The sequence below is a fragment of the Garra rufa genome, chromosome 1 (genome assembly GCF_049309525.1).
Source record: "Garra rufa chromosome 1, GarRuf1.0, whole genome shotgun sequence".
Taxonomy (NCBI): Eukaryota; Metazoa; Chordata; class Actinopteri; order Cypriniformes; family Cyprinidae; genus Garra; species Garra rufa.
This window is the reverse complement of record NC_133361.1, coordinates 81,822,347-81,841,122: the sequence shown is the minus strand read 5'-3', so window position 1 is coordinate 81,841,122 and position 18,776 is coordinate 81,822,347. Positions and strand designations below refer to the sequence as shown.

At 39.2% G+C, this 18,776-nt stretch overlaps 1 protein-coding gene and 1 long non-coding RNA gene across 2 annotated transcripts in view; both read left to right on the top strand.

Annotated features, from left to right (window-relative positions):
- LOC141339709 (uncharacterized) overlaps positions 1-18,776 on the top strand; it is a 253,315-nt gene that overhangs the window by 223,190 nt on the left and 11,349 nt on the right. The gene's annotated exons all lie outside the window — the stretch shown is intronic.
- On the top strand, positions 12,190-14,780 carry LOC141339877 (uncharacterized). Its single transcript, XR_012356450.1, has 3 exons — positions 12,190-12,350; positions 12,814-12,875; positions 14,713-14,780. It is a non-coding gene; the product is annotated as an uncharacterized lncRNA (long non-coding RNA).

The following is an 18,776-nucleotide window of genomic DNA, read 5'->3' as shown; positions in this document are numbered from 1 at the left end:
CTTGATCAACAGCAATAATGATCAATGATTTGGAGCGGCATCGACCTATTAGATAATTTTGAAACGTCAAATATATCTTTCAATTTGCTGGTTATAACTGCATTTCTCTCGGATGTAGACTTTGTGAAGATTTATTTTAATGCGGATCCCACACTCTAGCGTTAACCTTAAATATGCTATTATTGATATTCAAGTGTTTGTGCGGAAAACTAATGCGCATTCATGACAGGGAGTTGCCCGCGTGATCACTTTTTTTCTGATAAATAATTTTTTTTCTGATAATGAAACAACTTAAAATAATAATAATAAAAAAAGAAATAACTTAAAATAGGGGTGCATCTGCCTCATATACATCAAAAATATGTAAAATATCAAATACATCTAAAGAAAGTAAAGTTTAATTAGTATTGATAAATAATTAAAACGTCTTATTTTGTCAATCATTGCTTCTTTTGCCTGCGCTTTGTGGCAAACGTTATGTGCAGGGGAGTTGCTAGACCTAAAGCTACTGGGGCACAGGTCCCCCATTACTTTTTATGTAGGCTACTTCTGCGTGAAAGGCTGCACGACGTGTACATTGCAATTAAATACACTGACGTGCGCGGGCATGGATATCTGTGTGCATAGTCTTATAAACGGCATTGCTTTTAGAAGCGTTAATTCATTGTTGTATAGGCTATAGTTTAATGTCATAATTTCGGGATTATAAAAGTATATTAAAACTCAAATTTGAGATTTGACTGGGGCACAGCAGATTTGTGTCTAGTGACGCCCCTGTGCTTAAACAGATAAACAAAAACTGAATTAAAATTTATATTTTATTCTTTGTGAATGGCCAACTTTTCTCCCTTCGGCAGAAATGCTGCTCGTTTGTGCATCTATTGTAGTCTACGACGCTTCATAACGGCGCGTATGTTTACTTCGTTGCTGATGACTGATCTGCTATGACTAGTTTTAGGCTTACCATAGCCTATAGCATTTAAGAAACAAATTAATTCCAAAAACATTAAAAAAAAATCACATTCTCAGTGAGAACTTCGCGCATTTGCATTTGTCCGCGTATAGATTAGGCATGGGCCGGTATAAGATTCTGACGGTATGATAACCTTGGATAAAAATATCACGGTATCACAGTATTGTAATTACTGCTCTACAATGTTATATTTAAATGTCTGGGTAAAAAACAACATATATTTTTTTTAACTGATCATAGTATATTTTATTTCAGGAAACATATATGTTAGAACCTCGTTTCTGGGTCACTGCAGTTTCTCAGGTCTGTCGAGTGGATCAGCAACAAGCGCGCTTGGGATAGACAACAACACACCAAAGTCTAATACAAGTTGGTTTATTGTTATCTACTAAAGAAGATGGGGCAGTCCCATCTTTTATACAGCACCCTTACAAGCCTTCATGTAGGCGGGGGTTCACATATCATTTAAGCAAATACTTCTACATATGGGAAGGAAAATTACAGATGATCCAGGGCAACTATAAGGAAGAGAGGAAGATAGTGCAGCCGCACTCAACTGGTTTCCTGCCGACAGATAACCCTGAAACAGACAGACAAAACATTCCCAGAACGAACTGTTTCTCTTAACTGAAGTAAACTGCAAAGAACAAAACTACAAAATATTAACTCAAGGAAACTGCACTGAAAAACACATTAATGAAAAACACATTAATGAAAAACACATTAATTCTTATAATCCCCTCTTCCAGACTCTCCTCTAGAGTCTGGATTCTTCTCTATCCTTCTGTGGCAGTGGGCGATATCCTGCGGAGATAGCAGACACCATAGTATACATACGTTGTGTGAAACATTTCAAAATGCATGGACCAAAAATACACAATAGAAACAAAATAAGTAATACCGGTATTATCATTGAGACATAAGGTGCAAACGTGCCAAATAGGCTAGAGAGAATACCCCAATTCCAATTGTTAATTCTAGACTTTAGCTCATCCTCATATATCTGGGATGAGATCTGCTTCATAGTAGCTACAGCAGTGCCAATTGATCCCTCGGGCTCATCATTTGCAGGTATGTATGTGCAGCATTTGTCACCTACAACAGAACAAACCCCTCCCTGCTGGGCAAGAAGCATGTCCAGAGCCAACCTGTTTTGCACGACCACTTGTCTCAGTGCACGCAGCTCGCTTTGTACCCCTACCAGTGCAGCTGTGGTGCTGTTAACAAAGGATGCCAGTCGATAATGCATGATGTTCTGTTGTCTCAGTAGGTCAGAGACGCCGAACTGAGGTACCATAGACTTCCAGAACCGAGTCCAGTGTGACCTCATCTGATGTTCCTCAGGGACGTCCTCGTTGTCCACTGATCGTTTGCTCCTGAAAGACAAATCACGTTGTGTATGCATCACAGTCACACGATGTTGCAGCTGCACTGGTGCACAGAGGCCTGTCCAGCTCATCCTGTACGTGTTGTTTACAGTGTCCTCACCATAGTACCAGTACCAGTCATCAGCCAGCACTGCACCTTTCGCTGGCCAGGGATCTTCACAGAGCGTGAGCAATTCAATGCAGGCAGTGTTCCTAGAGGTGTAACAAGCAGTATTATTTCCCTTAGCACATGCTGCGGTGTTCTTCTCACATGAGCCCCTCTCGAACTTTGGACAGTAGCTTTGCAGCCACCTGTCTATACCCTGCCCTTGGTTTATTATTTGTTTACAATTTGTAGCACTTATACCTGTCACGCTTTCACCTGATGTCCCATTAAAACAGTAAGGAAACATAAAACCTTCTGGTAACACCAGGCTAACTTTTACATCAACAGTTTCAGTTTCATTTTTACTTGATGCACTACCTTCTTTCTTGCACGTTTCATTCATACAACAGTAATTATGCCGTTTAGTTTCATCAGTATAGGGTGTCGTTACCCTTTTTACACACCTAGGAGGCCATACATACATTTTCCCCGCATAATATGTACAGAACACAGTGAAATTGGGGGGTTCACAGTTATGGACAAATGGTTTCAAGGATACAGTTATTATGGTGCGGAATAATTCTTGACACACCACACATGATTCATTGGTCAGTTGACGTGCTGTCCAGTTTGCATACTGCCAGAAGAGGTTTCTTTTGGCCTCCTCCTTTGAAGCGTTGGGTACCATGAGTCCAGCTAGGACAATACACATTATTGCTCTGGAAAACAAAAACAGTTAGTACTTGTAATACATTGTTCTTCATTTCAAGGGTTTCACTCTGGTTGCATGAATCCACTGTGGAAAAAGATCAGTTAAAACAGCAGTTCTGGTCACAGCTAGTATCTCTGTAGGCCCATCATACTGAGAGTCATTGAGGCCCCCGGTTTTTAGTTTCTTTATCAATACTTGATTGCCCACTTCAAAGGGGTGTGAGTTAGCTTTCGGGATCTCAGGGTGTTTCATGTTAACCCTTTCCCAGAACTCATTTAATTTTTCTATTAGGCCTACAGAGTACTCAGACATATGATCAGTTAACACCACACCTATCCCTACCATTCCGTGGCGCCAAGGGATGGGGAAAGGTCGGCCCATCACCACCTCATAGGGTGATAAGTTGTCTAAATTTGGCTGAGGCATCATTCTTAGGTCTGCTAAGACAATTGGAAGAACCCTTGTCCAATCGGATGTATTCATACTGATCATTGCTTTTCTTATTTTTTGTTTAATGGTCCTATTCTTCCTCTCAACGAAAGCTGAGCTTTGAGGATGGAAGGGTATATGTAGTCGCCAATCAATTTGTAACTCTTTCGCCAATTGCTGCGTTACTTTTGATGTGAAAGGTGTGCCCTTATCGGAATCTATCGATACCGGGATACCATATCTGGGTATGATGTCTTTGGTTAAAAACTGCACTACAACATTTGCATTTTCCTTCGCACATGGAAAAGCTTCTACCCACTTAGAAAATTTGTCCACAAGCACCAAGAGGTATTTAAAAGGTCCCCTCTTGGGCATGTGTGTAAAATCAACCTGCCACTCAGTAAACGGTTGGTTAGGCCTCGGCAGGTGTTGATGTTTTGCTGGAGGTTTGCTTATATTATTTTTAGCGCAAGTTAAACATCTGTCAAGAATGTCATTAACCGTTTGCGGTAATTGGTCGACGCAAAATAGACCTCGCATTGTATCTAGTACCCCTCTTCGGCCGCGATGAGTGATACCATGAAATTCGCAGACGAGAAACGGTAAAACAGACGTAGGTAAACACAGTCGACCATCTTTGTCACGCCAGAGGTCATCAGGTCCCTGAGACGCAGAAAAAACTGACCAGAATTGACGGTCAGATTCACTTGCTGCTTTCTGGACAGTGATAAGGTCAACATCTGGAATTAGTGATGACGTCATTTTTGAGGTTGACACTAGAGCTACATTAACATGGGGGCTTTGAGGCCCCTCTTGCATTTAGGTCAGCCAGTGAGTTACCCTTAGCCTCATCTGTATATAAATTCGAGTGTCCCTTTGTTTTTACTATGGCTATTCTCCTTGGGAGACCTGAGGCTTCGATCAATGACTCAACTAAATTTTGATGTGAAATTGGCTTTCCATCCGCCCCCACAAATCCCCTGGCTCGCCATATTTGAGCAAAGTCATGTACTACTCCGAAAGCGTATCGTGAGTCAGTATAAATAGTCACATCTTTGTCAGCAAACATCTGACAGGCTCTGGTTAGAGCATACAGTTCTGCAGCTTGTGCTGAGCGAAAAGGAAGGCTGTGTGCTTCCAACACCACGTCAGGTAGTTGACATACAGCATAGCCACATAGGAAGACGCCATCTTGTGGTTTTGAGCACGAGCCATCCACAAAAACCATGTCGCCCCCATCTAAGGGGGTCTCTTCCAAGTCAGAACGGAGAGCACATGTATGTGTGATCTCTGCTAGACAATCATGGGTTTCCATGGTGGCATAATCTATAGTTGGGGCTGTTGCTAGAAGGTGATGCAATGTCATAGCAACATGACTCATGCCTATTGAGCTCTTAATACTGAGGTTAGTTGTAGCAGTTAGCACATGTTCATACCCCGTCCTACGCTGTACTGACATATGTTGTGTGTTCAAATTCTGTATGGTGTGCTTTACCTGATGACAAGTGTGTAATGTTAGGGGGTGTGATAACACAATCTTTTCAGCATCTTGCACCATCAGTGCGCATGCTGCTACCGCCTGTAGGCAACGTGGTAGACCCCTGATGATGTTGTCCAAGGTTTTTGAAAGGAAAGCCACAGGTCTCATTCCCCCTCCATGTTCCTGTGCTAATACTGCACATGCAGTATCAGGGCCATTGTAAGCAAACAAGTGGAAAGGTAACTTGTAATTGGGCAGGCCTAATGAGGGGCTGGAACATAGGGCCCCTTTTAGCTGCTTAAATGCCTGTTTAGCCTCATCTGTCCAGATGATAGGCGACGATGCAGGGGTTTTATTGTCATAACAGGACCTCAATACTTTATCAAAATGAGAACAGTCGGGAATCCACTGTCTGCAGTAATTAACCAGTCCCAGAAAAGCCAACATTTGCTGCTTAGTGCGCGGTTGCGGGTGATTCCTTACTGCTTGAAGTCTGTCAGCAGTGAGGGTGCGCTGACCTTTGGTTAGGCAATGGCCTAAATAGGTCACGGATGGTTGACAGAATTGTAACTTACTCTTAGAGACCTTAAAGCCGTGCTCACTGAGATGCTGTAACAGTGCTAGCGTACTTTATTTGCAGACTTCCGCCGTCACAGCTGTTATCATAAGGTCATCAGCGTACTGATGAAGTGCTGCCCCTTCAGGCAGACTCAAAGTGGACAAGCAGTCTTTGACCACCATGCTAAAGTAGGCGGGACTATCAACATACCCTTGTGGGAGGCGTGTCCAAGTATATTGTTGACCCCTGTGAGTGAATGCGAATAAGGGCTGTGTATCTGGTTCCACAGGAATGCTGAAAAAAGCAGAACAGAGATCAACCACTGAGAAATGACCATGGTTACAATCAATAGCCATGAGAACAGATGTTACATCAGGGACCAAAGGGGCCATTGGTACCACCAATTCATTAATTATCCTTAAATCTTGAGTGAATCTCCAAGTGCCATTTGGCTTGGGGACAGGATTCACTGGTGTATTATAGGGGCTAGTGATGCGTTTTATTACCCATTGCTTCACTAGCGATGACACTATAACATCAATACCCCTAGCCTTATCCTCTGATAGTGGATATTGTTTAATGTATATAGGGTCACTATGCTTAACTGTAGCGCAGTATGGGGAACAGGAGACACTGCCTACATCATCCTTGTGGGCTGCCCACAGACTGTCTGGTAATTCAGAAAAGTCAGGTTGGGGTGAGGTTATTTTACAAGTGGACAACAGTGACACCTGTAGGCCATTCAGGGCACCTATTTCATTGCACACGTCGTCCGAGGTGTGCACTACAAGTTTACCATTTTTAAACTTCATCTCCACCCCCAGGGCAGCCATCAAATCCCTTCCCATTAAATTATAAGAGCACGATGCCATATATACAAATCTGTGATTTAGTCTGTGAGAGCCTACCTTCAATTCTAATGGTGGCGTAAGCGGTGTCAAGAAAGGAGACCCATCAATCCCCACAGAATCAACACTCTGGTTAGAGAGTGGCCCCTCGTAGCCCCCACCCACCGATGACATAGTAGCCCCTGAATCAATGAGAAAAGGGAAATCCTGCCCTAACATGTTAATCATTAGAGTAGCAGGCTCCTCCCCATTGGGGGAGTCTATGGTTATAGACAAAAGTGTGGTGTTGGGGGCGTGATTCTGTGGGCAACCCTATTGAGTGTAATAGGGATGTGTAGGTGGAGGGGGAGGGGGAGGAGGGAGTGCGGGCAAAGAGTGATTTCCCTGATGCTGTGGCTGCTGTGGCTGCTGCTGCTGCTGTGGGTGGTATTTACCCTTCCTCTCATCAGCCTGTCTCTTCCTGCAGTCTACAAACCAATGCCCCTCCCTCCCACAATAATGGCAGTTCCCCTTTCTACGTTGAACTTGCCCTGAATTCCCTGATGTGCGGGCTCCACCCCCTGCGTGATGCAGGAAGGCAGGGTTCGCTGTTTTAGGCAGATCAAATAACCCATCACCAGCCATTGTTCTAATCTTTTTTCCCACATCCTCCACAGTCAATCGTGATCGGTCGGTTAACTGCAATTTCAGCAAAGGCTGCACTTCGGGTGCACAATTATTAAGGAAAGTGGAGACAAAGAGGCAATCTGGCACATGGTCATCTAATTCAAACCCGCCTAAGTGAATCCAAGCATCTTTAAATCTTTTAAAGAAAACAGGCACTGGTTCTTTCTTTTCCTGTTTACAGTTAGTTACATGTGAAAGGTCCCTATTGGCATGTCTTTCACCTATCAGAAATTTAGTAAGCTGCTTCTGAAGAGTAGATATAGCGTTAGGGTTGTCTCGCCAGTAAAAATAACTTTCCCCATCTTTTTTATAAGATGCAGGTTTTGCTCTACCCTCCCACTCATCCTCGTCCTCCCCCTGGGGAGAAAAGAGGGGATTTGCCTGGAGCTCATCATTCGCTGCAGCTAAGCAAGTAACTGTATCGAGTAAACGCGTCTCGTCGTATTTATTACCCATTTTGGACATGATTATGAACTTATAATCAGCGCCGGTAAAATGACTGTGTCGCGATAATTTTATTAACATGTCCACGAAGTGTAAAGGTTTGTCCACTTCAGGCAACATGCTCAAAATATCTTTCAAAGTTGAGACAGACGGCGGAGTTACCTCTACGTGACCCTTTCGTTTTGATATCCACAAGTGAGCTTCATTTGTTTTTTTTACGGGCGCTGGTGAGGGCGCGCAAGGCTCTGCGGAAGTAAGCGCGGGCGCGCTGCGCGCAGTTATGTTAGGCGCGGGCACATTAGGCGCGGGCGCCGGACAGTGTGGCGGCGCGCACGGCGGAAGTGAAGAAGTAGACGGTACTTCTGGATCGAGTTTAGCTGTTTTTTCTAATTTGGTTTTCTGTAATTTCGACTCAGCCTCAGCTAATAATTTTTTCTCTTTTTTTCCTGTCGGCTTTTTCGGTACCACATTCCTGACAGATTTTGGCAGTGAAATACCCTGTTTATCATTCCATACAGTTTGCATTTTTAACCAAACATCATACCCGTCTTTCATATATTTTTGGTCCCATTCAGGGTCGCCTTCGCCTTTATATGTCAATCGAAAAGCTTGTGCCATATGATTTGGGTCAAAAGAACCCGTTCGTGGATATGTAGGATACATCCCATTGACTTCGGTCCAACCCGCTAAATTATTCACCCATAAATTTGTATAAAAACCCCAACTACATCTATTCATCCAATCATTGGGTGTTTCGCCAGAATTTGGTTTAGGATAGGTGGCTCCCATGATAGATATACAGATATTCACCTCACCACGGGACAGACCAAAACTCGTGACTCACACTTTTGCTTTTAATTTCGTTTTCGATTTTTGATTTCTATAGCGCTCTTCCAAGCCTCGCTGAGGGTATACCTTACGTCAGTACAGATAGTCAGACTATACTCTGTCTTACCTTACTACGCAGTTAAACAATTGGTAATCAGACAGTCAGACTATACTCTGTCTTGCCCGAGTTACGCAATTTAATCAGCAATTACTAATTAGACAGTCAGACTATACTCTGTCTTGCCCAAGTCACGTAATTACAGACACACAGTAATAGTAATGTCACTAATCAGGTAGTCAAACTATACTTTGTCTTACCTGATCAGAGACATCACGTCGGGGTCACCAGATTGTTAGAACCTCGTTTCTGGGTCACTGCAGTTTCTCAGGTCTGTCGAGTGGATCAGCAACAAGCGCGCTTGGGATAGACAACAACACACCAAAGTCTAATACAAGTTGGTTTATTGTTATCTACTAAAGAAGATGGGGCAGTCCCATCTTTTATACAGCACCCTTACAAGCCTTCATGTAGGCGGGGGTTCACATATCATTTAAGCAAATACTTCTACATATGGGAAGGAAAATTACAGATGATCCAGGGCAACTATAAGGAAGAGAGGAAGATAGTGCAGCCGCACTCAACTGGTTTCCTGATGACAGATAACCCTGAAACAGACAGACAAAACATTCCCAGAATGAACTGTTTCTCTTAACTGAAGTAAACTGCAAAGAACAAAACTACAAAATATTAACTCAAGGAAACTGCACTGAAAAACACATTAATGAAAAACACATTAATGAAAAACACATTAATTCTTATAATATAGAACATTTTGTAACATGGAACATCAGGCAAAATAATTAAAATAAATAATTGAATCTTCTTAATTAAATTTAATTTCAGTCACTTGTGTGAGCCTAATCCTGCAGCTCAACAATAATAAACAAAATAAAATTTTCAAAAACAAATCCTTTTCCAAAAATATGACCATCACTGACAGTTCCAAAAATAAACAAATACTCAAAGACAGGTGAGAGCCAGCAAGTTTTTTTTTTAATGCCGTGATTTTGAAAAGATGTTAAAGATGCACTGTGTAATATTTAAGATGATCTCTAGACACAGGTGCAATAACTATGTTTTCAGGGGTGCATAAAGACCTTAATGAACCATTATGTTTTTATTAACTTAGAATTATCAGCTTGTGGGAAAAAAAAACACTGACACAATGATGAACAAGTAACAGTAATATTTTTAATAATATAGTTTTATTGAATGATCAATAAATAATTCCTTAAATTACGTTTTAAAAGAAATCTCACTATTCGTTGCTGTCAAAAACGGCTAGATTTTAATCCTCTATCTGCATCCGTAGTTCTGTAAAGGGAGGGGTGAGAGGTGGACTGTTGCAATTCACAATTTCGCCGCTAGATGCTGCAAAAACCTACACACTGCGTGACCTTTAACGTGGCAGAAGGCTTAAAAGCAAAGACGTGATTTCACTTTAACTTAATTGTTGTACTAATGTTCAATCACAGAAATGTAAAGTTAGTACATAAAGTCTGCTATTTCCCACTCTGTGTTGTGGGGATTCACCTCCTTCGGCCATCCTGAACTTATATTACTGCTGAGTCTCACTGACTGCGGATCACGTACACAATCACAGACACGCGCCTGCAGCACTAACCGCTGGGGGAGGGGCTGCATTGTTTTCGCTGCAGGTACACACATGCACAACCTAGTAGAGTCCTGCGCTTTCACTTTGACGACACAGAAAATGCACATATTGTAGGAACGGTATAACTTTTTTTGTTTGCGGTTTAGAAACCGTGACTTTTTCAAACCGCGGTAAACCTTGAAACCGGTTATCATCCCATGCCTAGAATGCACCACAAATCATATTGCATATTTCAATAGCATGCTTGCTCAACACGCAAAATATTGTACTCAGCAAGAATGCAGCGCAGATAGCGGCAAGTTATTTGCAACACACAAAAGTTTTAAATTATATGATGTTGATAATGAACATTATATGACATTTAAAAAAAAAAAGGTTATGTCCGCCTGTGCATATAGGCTATCTATACTAGGCATGGGATGATAACCGGTTTCAAGGTTTACCGCGGTTTGAAAAAGTCACGGTTTAACATCTTTTCAAAATCACGGCACTAAAAAAAAAACTCGCTGGCTCTCACCTGTCTTTCAGTATTTGTTTATTTTTGGAACTGTCACTGATGGTCATATTTTTGGAAAAGGATTTGTTTTTTAAAATTTTATTTTGTTTATTATTGTTGAGCTGCAGGCTTAGGCTCACACAAGTGACTGAAATTAAATTTTATTAAGAAGATTCAATTATTTATTTTAATTATTTTGCCTGATGTTCCATGTTACAAAATGTTCTATATGTTTCCTGAAATAAAATATACTATGATCAGTTAAAAAAAAAAATGTTTTTTTTTACCCAGACTTTTAAATATAACATTGTAGAGCAGTAATTACAATACCGTGATACTGTGAAACCGTGATATTTTTATCCAAGGTTATCATACCGACAGAATCTTATACCGGCCCATGCCTAGTGCATTCACAAGCAAACATTCGCCGCCTGTCGTCTTATATTCGCCGTCTTGGCAGTCTTGGCACCTCCAGTGTTAACATACGCAAATGTACGTTTTTGGCCCATATTCAAGTGTTTGCACAGAATATTAATATGCATATGACAGGGAGGCGACTGTGCAATCACTTGCATTTTTTTTTAAATAATGAAACAACTTAAAATCAGTTCTAAACTGATTTAATGTAAATATATAATACAAAGCGTTTCTTTCTTTCTTTTTTTTTTTTTTTAAATTTAAATGTCTCCTTTTTGTATACAATAATAAGTTAAATAATGGCTTAAACGAATGTTTATTACTTACTATTAGACGTCTCTGTTCAAGTTTTTAAAGCATTTTATACGCATTTTCATAGTCAGATAAATTCCGCTTTCAGAACGGTCACATCCGTAACGGAGAGATGTCACGTCCGTAACGCCGATTTTTCCTCTGAAACATAACAGTGAAAATTTAAACAAAATTTATATTTTAGGTTTTGTAAATAACCAACTCTTTTATTTTAACAATTTGGCAGATATTGTTACTTCTGGTTTGTGCACTGTAAATCGCAGAAATTTTACAAAATGTTTTCTCCCAGAAACTCGTGTCTTTTTTTGTCACGTCCGTAACGCATGTGTACTTCTCTCATTTAAAATATAAAACAGGGTTTTAGAGTGAACGTTTTCTGATGTCTGGACTCTTTTTTTTAAGGGGTTTCGAAAAATATAAAAAGATTGTTTAATGGATTGGTAAAGAATAAAATTTATGAGAATTTATATTTCAGGTTTTGACCTTGAATGTCACGTCCATAACGCTGGAATTGCTCAATTTCAAAGATTGTTCATTATTAATAACCTCGTTTAGATGCTGGTTATGGTTCTACAGTACAATCCTAATAATATGAAGAGAAAAAAGAATGAAAAAAATCCATTCACTCTATTGGGTGTACCCGCAGAGAAATTGACCAATGTCCGGCCGGACAGCTTACATTGGTTAACTGCAATCATCCAATCCCCTGCTCCACTCGCGTCTCCACCCACCGCACCCCACCCTGACCCCGCCCCCTCCTGCGACATGAAATTTCGTGCGAAATTAGGCAGCATCAACTCAGCAATGGAGAAAAACCAACAAACAGACAGCAGCAAGCGGCCCCTGCTCGCCCCAACAGTCAAGGTTGGAAGAAAGAGAAAGTCAAATGAGGAAAGAGCAGAGATTAAAAAAAAATGTGAAGAACGCCGGACTCAAAGCCGAATCAATATAGGGTCCACCATTGCCCGTTGGAGGAAGCTTCAGAGAAACCTTGGACTTAAAACTGACGCTGACATGGCTGACTTTTTGTTGAGCAGGTAAGCATTTATTTATACTTTTATGGTGTGGTGTATTACATAAATAGCTTTTTATCAGTCTGACAACATGATCATGCTACCGGTCGGCATTGGAATGTTAGCCGTTCAGCATCGCCTATCGCGGGTCAAAGTAATTACATTTCTTGAAGTGCTTGACTATTTCAGTAGGCCTATGGTTAGCGGTTTTCTGTTCGAGCCGATAGAACATTGCATGTGTTGCTTATCTTGCGCGTGCGTGAACTCAAACGTGTGCCTCTGAGCTATTTTGTTAGGACAATGGTGACATTGCATTGTTGATGAAGCAACTACGTTCAAGTGTCGAAAGTTAACTTTACATTTGATGTGTCATTAGCGAGGTCATTAGATTGAAGCGACTAAGCAATGTTGTGAAAGTAAATGACGTCAATCAGTCATAATTGTAAGTGTTCATTACTTCAAGGCTTTGTGTGTTCACTTCTTTCAGCTATGAGAGAGGACCAGTTTCATCTACTCCAATGAAGACGGGATTCAAAGACATCGCACATGGTACATCTCTGTTCCATGTTTACTCCTGCTTGACTGAGTGACGTTGTTCAGGTCGTTTCTCGGTGGGAGGGATCAGGTAGCACAGAGGGGAGGGGTGTGCGTGTGGAGGGGCAGGATGAGTTTTTTAAAAATTCAGGCTTTCTCGACATCGTAGACTACAGCTTTAACTAGCAAGTTCGTTTCCACAACAATGCATCGTACTATGGAGGTTAATCAGCGAGTTACGTCGTTGTATGGGAAACGCATCCCTGGTGGATTTTAGTGCCCCACTCCGCCCCTGACAGAGAGCAATCCACAAACATGCGCAGCGATCAACAAATGCACAGTATGCGATTCACAAAATATTTTTGAGTATGTTTTTTATTTGCAATTCTATTTTTTTTTACTTGTGAATATAATTCATGTTTGTGTAACTCTAAGATTTATTTCTGTATCTCATTCTATTTATTTGTGAATATGCTTGGTTTTTGTCAATCGCTTTACATTTATTTGTGGATCATAATGTATTTATTTGGAATCATGCAACTATTCTAACTCCATACCCCAGTCTAAAATTAGTCAGAAATTATTTATGTTCATACTGTTTCGCTGTGGCATATATTTCTTGCAAAAATATATCTCATATATAAAGCGCAACACTACTTTTAGAGTCGGCGGCGCCGGCGCGGTCCTTTGCATTGTGGAAATATTATAAATGTCTGCTTTAGTTTATGTACTGTCACAATAATATAACAAAATTTATATTATCCCTCCTGCAGTAACTCCCGCAGCGTGCAAATACTCGTGCCAACTTAGCTTGCTCACATAATGTAAATGTCTTCTGGAAGAAAAAAAAATATAACATATCGTTATTATGACACGTCGTTATTACCAGATAAATTGTGTTGTTTTAATTAGAAAATTCTGAACTTTCAATGACATATTATTACAAGCCTACTTTTAACAATTTCATTATTCCCTTGTCAAAAATTCGTAAAGGAATCCTCTACACTCTACAGGATTCAAATTATAATATCTATCAGATTCTGGACAGGACAAGTCAAATATCCTGTATAATTTGGACAGGATTATAATGGGGTCCTTTTTTATTTCAAAGCATCCTTCAAGAATTTTGAAGAATCCTAACACTATTCCAATCAAAATCCTATAGGAATAATTCCAAAATATGATAGAATTTCCTATTAGAATACTGTACAAGCTTCTTATTAGAGTCCTTTGTATGTTGCTTGTCCAAAATCCTAATGAACAATGTCTACGTCAGGGATACCAAAAAGTTATCCATTTAACTAGATAAATATGTTGTTTTAATGAGAAAAGTTTACGTTAAAATGGTAAAACAAGGTATCTTAAGACAGAATTGAGTGGAAAATATAATATTAGCAATGCGTTCCACTAGGCAGCTTTGCCTTAATAATGGGTTGCATTTGATGGCAGGCGGTGGAAAAACTAAAATAAACACCGTTACAAATAATTAATTGTCCTCTAAGGTGCCATGAATAGTGTGCATGTGCATAAAGGGAACCCCAGAGTATGACGTAAGTATGTGTGCGCCCTTTAAAGTGTCGTTTTGAAGTGCCCAGATGCGACCTTGTTCGGGAAACAGTCGTGACTAGCTTGTTCGTTTTCACAACGGTGCATATACTATGGATGTTAACCAGTGAGTTACATCGTTGTACGGGAAACGCACCCCTGTATGAGTTTTTTTATTTTGCTAAACATAGATTAAGATATTTTAAAGAACGTTTACATTTTTGGCTGCACCAACCCTTTAATGCTGACACAGTTGTATTACATTATGCCTGTGTCTATTTTATAACTGCATTAATACTTGTTTCAGATGGAGAATCGTAATTCATGGTGGGATTGATGGATTCAGCCGCATGATCACAATGCTGCAGGCATCAACCAACAACCGACGTACAACAGTCATGAAACTGTTCATGGAGGCTGTTGAAAGGTATGCCGTTCCATCGCGTGTCAGATGTGACTACGGTGGTGAGAACAACTTTGTATGTGCATTTATGGAGGTATACAGAGGACTTGAACAGGGCAGTGCTTTAAGAGGACGAAGCACTCACAATCAACGTGTGGAGAGACTTTGGGGTGACCTTTGGAGAGGAATATCAAATACGTACTGAGCTGTTTTCGTTTCTTGAGGAACAAAACATCATCAGTGTAGACAATGAAATGCACATCTGGGCTTTGCATTTTGTTTATATCCCGCGACTCAACAGAGACCTGCAAATGTTTGCTGCCCAGTGGAACAATCACGGACTTAGAACAGAGAGACAGAAAACACCCCGTCAAATTTTTGTTCGAGGCTGCCTGAATTTGCAGAACTCATCACTGACAGCAATTCAGGACATTTTTAGACAAGCTAGCTTACCTGCCTCAACTGCAGGTCCAAGTCAGTCAGCACAAGCTGCAACACGGACACAGTCTCTCTTTCAATGGCATGAAAGAGTTCACGTGCCAAATACAGATTTTCAACTGGAGCACAATCACTTCCAGCAACTTGTCGAACAATGTGACCCTCTTAGCGGGGAAAGAGGCTCACTTGGAATCCCTGTACTACAAAGAGTTCTTGCATTTTTGAGACAACAGTAGTTCGTTATGTACGTGGCTGCTACCTGCACAAGGACCTTAAGGCTCAGGTTTTGGAAAGGCATATGTAGTTTAGTTTGTTTGTAAAATCTGTTATATTAATATGGTTCTGTTGTGCACTGCAGTTTTTTCATCGTTCTTTGCCTTTAAATGTTTAATTTATATAAACTTTTTTACTTTTTTCCTTAATCATATGTTAATACAATACAATTTTATCACCCTAAGTAGGCTACATATATGTTTCTGAAATTCAGCAAACCTTACAGTAAGTTAGACACTTACAGTAAGTTAAACAGGCACTCATCCAATAGGAGGGATAATAATGTTTGAGAGTAAGCTTTTTCCTATTTTGTTCGTGGATAAAAACAAATATTATGCTTTAAAAAAATTTTTTAATGTGTGGGCACCCTTAATACTTTAGTCTGATTATATATTAACTATATATTGTTGATTATATAACATTAAATGAATATTTTGCTGAATCAAGCCGCATCGTGTTGTTCTTCTGGGTTAAATTCCAGGAATTACTGTAGGAATAGGCTCCGCTGCGCCTAGGCCTAGTAAGCTCAGAAGGAAAAGAATGTGCAGTATCTCTCGTTGAATATATACGAATTTAATAAACAAAAATAAATTTTCCATTATTTTAAGTAGACATTTCAATCTGTCTTTAAACAATGTCTAATGGGTATGTACATACCCTGTCAATATATTAGGATATAACAGTGTGGCAGAAAACGCAACCTGTTTTTTTTTTTTTCGTCAGTTTTGTACCCTGAAATACGAATAATTTCGATGATGAAAAATTGATCAAGATGGTCATTAAATCAACATTTCTTCAACTCAACCTAAATCACTTATTTAACATTGAATTAACATAAAAACATTATTAAATCAATCATGCTTTTTACTTGTTCAATCAGAGAACATGCAGGACTGTAATTAATATGGTTTTGAATCAATAAGTGCCTCAAAGTAAACAACATCCTTCAGTTTACATGCAAATATGTTTATTTTTGGCCCCACACTACACTCAAAAAAATAAATTGTTCAATGAACATGATTTAATTGTAGCACCCAAAACGCATCTAAACCAATCTAATAAACTTGAAAAGGTTTGAATATGTTATATGAATGTGATTTAAACTTGTAGATTTAACATTGTTTTAACATGTCAGTGTAGCTTCTTTCCAACTAATTGAATCAAAATGTTTGAATCGTGTTAGTCAAATATGTCAGTAAAAGCACTTCAATTCAACAAAATTCTGCCTTGTTACATCTACTAGTTAATGTCTTGTTCATGTATAGTTTTGGTACTTTAATTAATACACATCTTGTTGTTTCAATTAGATTTGTTTTAGGTGAAAGAACGAAGAACCAAAACATTACATCTACAGAATAACCACATAAAACATGCAAACAATTAAACATTTTTATTTTTTTATTCAGTTTTAACATACACATACAAATAAGTTTAAACTGCTTTCTGCACTTTAAGTCTCCAATCCATTTGAGTGTTTGTAAAACAGGATTCAAACAGCATATCAGTCCAAATAACAGCACAAGCCTGACTTCCACACCTTCAGTTAGGACACCAATGTCCTGTGGGTCATTGTTAGGAAGCGTTCCCTCCTTCAGTATGACATACACTCGCGCCACAGTTTGCTCCATGGTACATTTTGACTCGATGTCTGAATCCTGTGGGGCGAAACACATAAAAGATCACAAACAAAAATAATTATTACAAGAATTGCTTATACACTTATTGGCCACTTTATTATGTACACCTGTAAAGTAAACTTAAATCCAATACAGGAGCTCTGATATGAATCAGAGGTTATAATTTCTCAGTTTTAAGTTAAACATTGTCAGAAAAGTGATAATTCTTCTGTTTATTATTGAGGTCACAGTGGGTGCTGGTGTGTTATTGCAGTGCATTTTATATATATATATATATATATACTTTATATATATAAAGTTATAATTTATCTGGCAACCATATTTAAAATTAATGAGGCTGCTAAAACATTATAACCACCATAGAATATAAAGCACTCCAATAAAAAAAAAGCACGCAAGTATAGTTTTCTGATGCTGTTTAATTTATTTCTTATTATTATTTCAGATCAATTCATATATTTAGTAGGGCTTTACACAAAGTTTTGTAAATTAGGCCCCAAGAGAGATCAACCATTATGAATAAAAAAATTATTGGTTTAGTACATCAACCAATTCACATAAGAACTTTGTCTAAGTGTACCAGTAGTTTCCTATTAATGAGCAATTTGTCCAGGTCAATTTTAAGTTAAGTGTTCTCTCATGTCACATTTTTGTTGTAGCAAACAAGGATAAACATGACCCAAGTACAGAATGGCTTTTGAAATTTTCTCATCAACTCACCAAATATGCCTTGACTGGTTTTTCAGGGTCTTCATTCAAGTAGATACACAGAGACTTGATGACACAGGCTTCTCTGGTACGGAATGTACAGTGTCATCCTGTAGGGTGGAGACAATATTAAATCAACTTCAGCGGTGGGACAGCTTAAGAGTACCGAACATGTTACTGTCTGTGTAGAATGTAACAGGTGAACTCTATACACATGGGTTTTAAGTCCTGCCCATGTCTTCAATGTGCATGCATCATTTAAATATATAGTAGTCAACAAAAAAGTTAATTAAAAGTTGTCCTTAGGTCAAAAACCCACCCTTAACACCAAACCTGTCCCTTACCTTACCCATATCCCACCTTAATACAGTTTTATTAAAAAGGTTTTAATCCACTTCAAATGTTGACTACTGTACACAAACATAATGACTGCCACTTCCAAAGCAATGTTTAGTTTATAATGCATAAGTAATTTGTACCTGCAACTCTCCTTTGCAACACTTCCTGCACTGCCACATACACGTCACTGAAAGAGAAAGAAAAGTTCAGTATTCAAGGATAGTTAGTTATACATTACTGTATGTGAGTGTTTTTAAAAAAAACTACTTACCATGTAAAGGTGAGGTTCACACCAGAAGAGGATGGGGACAGCTATGCAATGTATTTTTTTTTTTTTTCTGCTGTGAAAAACAAAACAAACAAAGTGTATAAGTTATATACTATATTTCCCAAATAAAACCATGCATACATATTCAATCACTTTAACTTTAACTGCAATTTGTTAGGACATTTAATATATATGGTCCGCTGCATTATAGATTTTACTTGACAATTTTTGCAAACTGTATTCAATAAGCTGGGTAGCAATATGTAACATTTCGGAACTCAAGAAAAACAAACAAAACAGCTCTA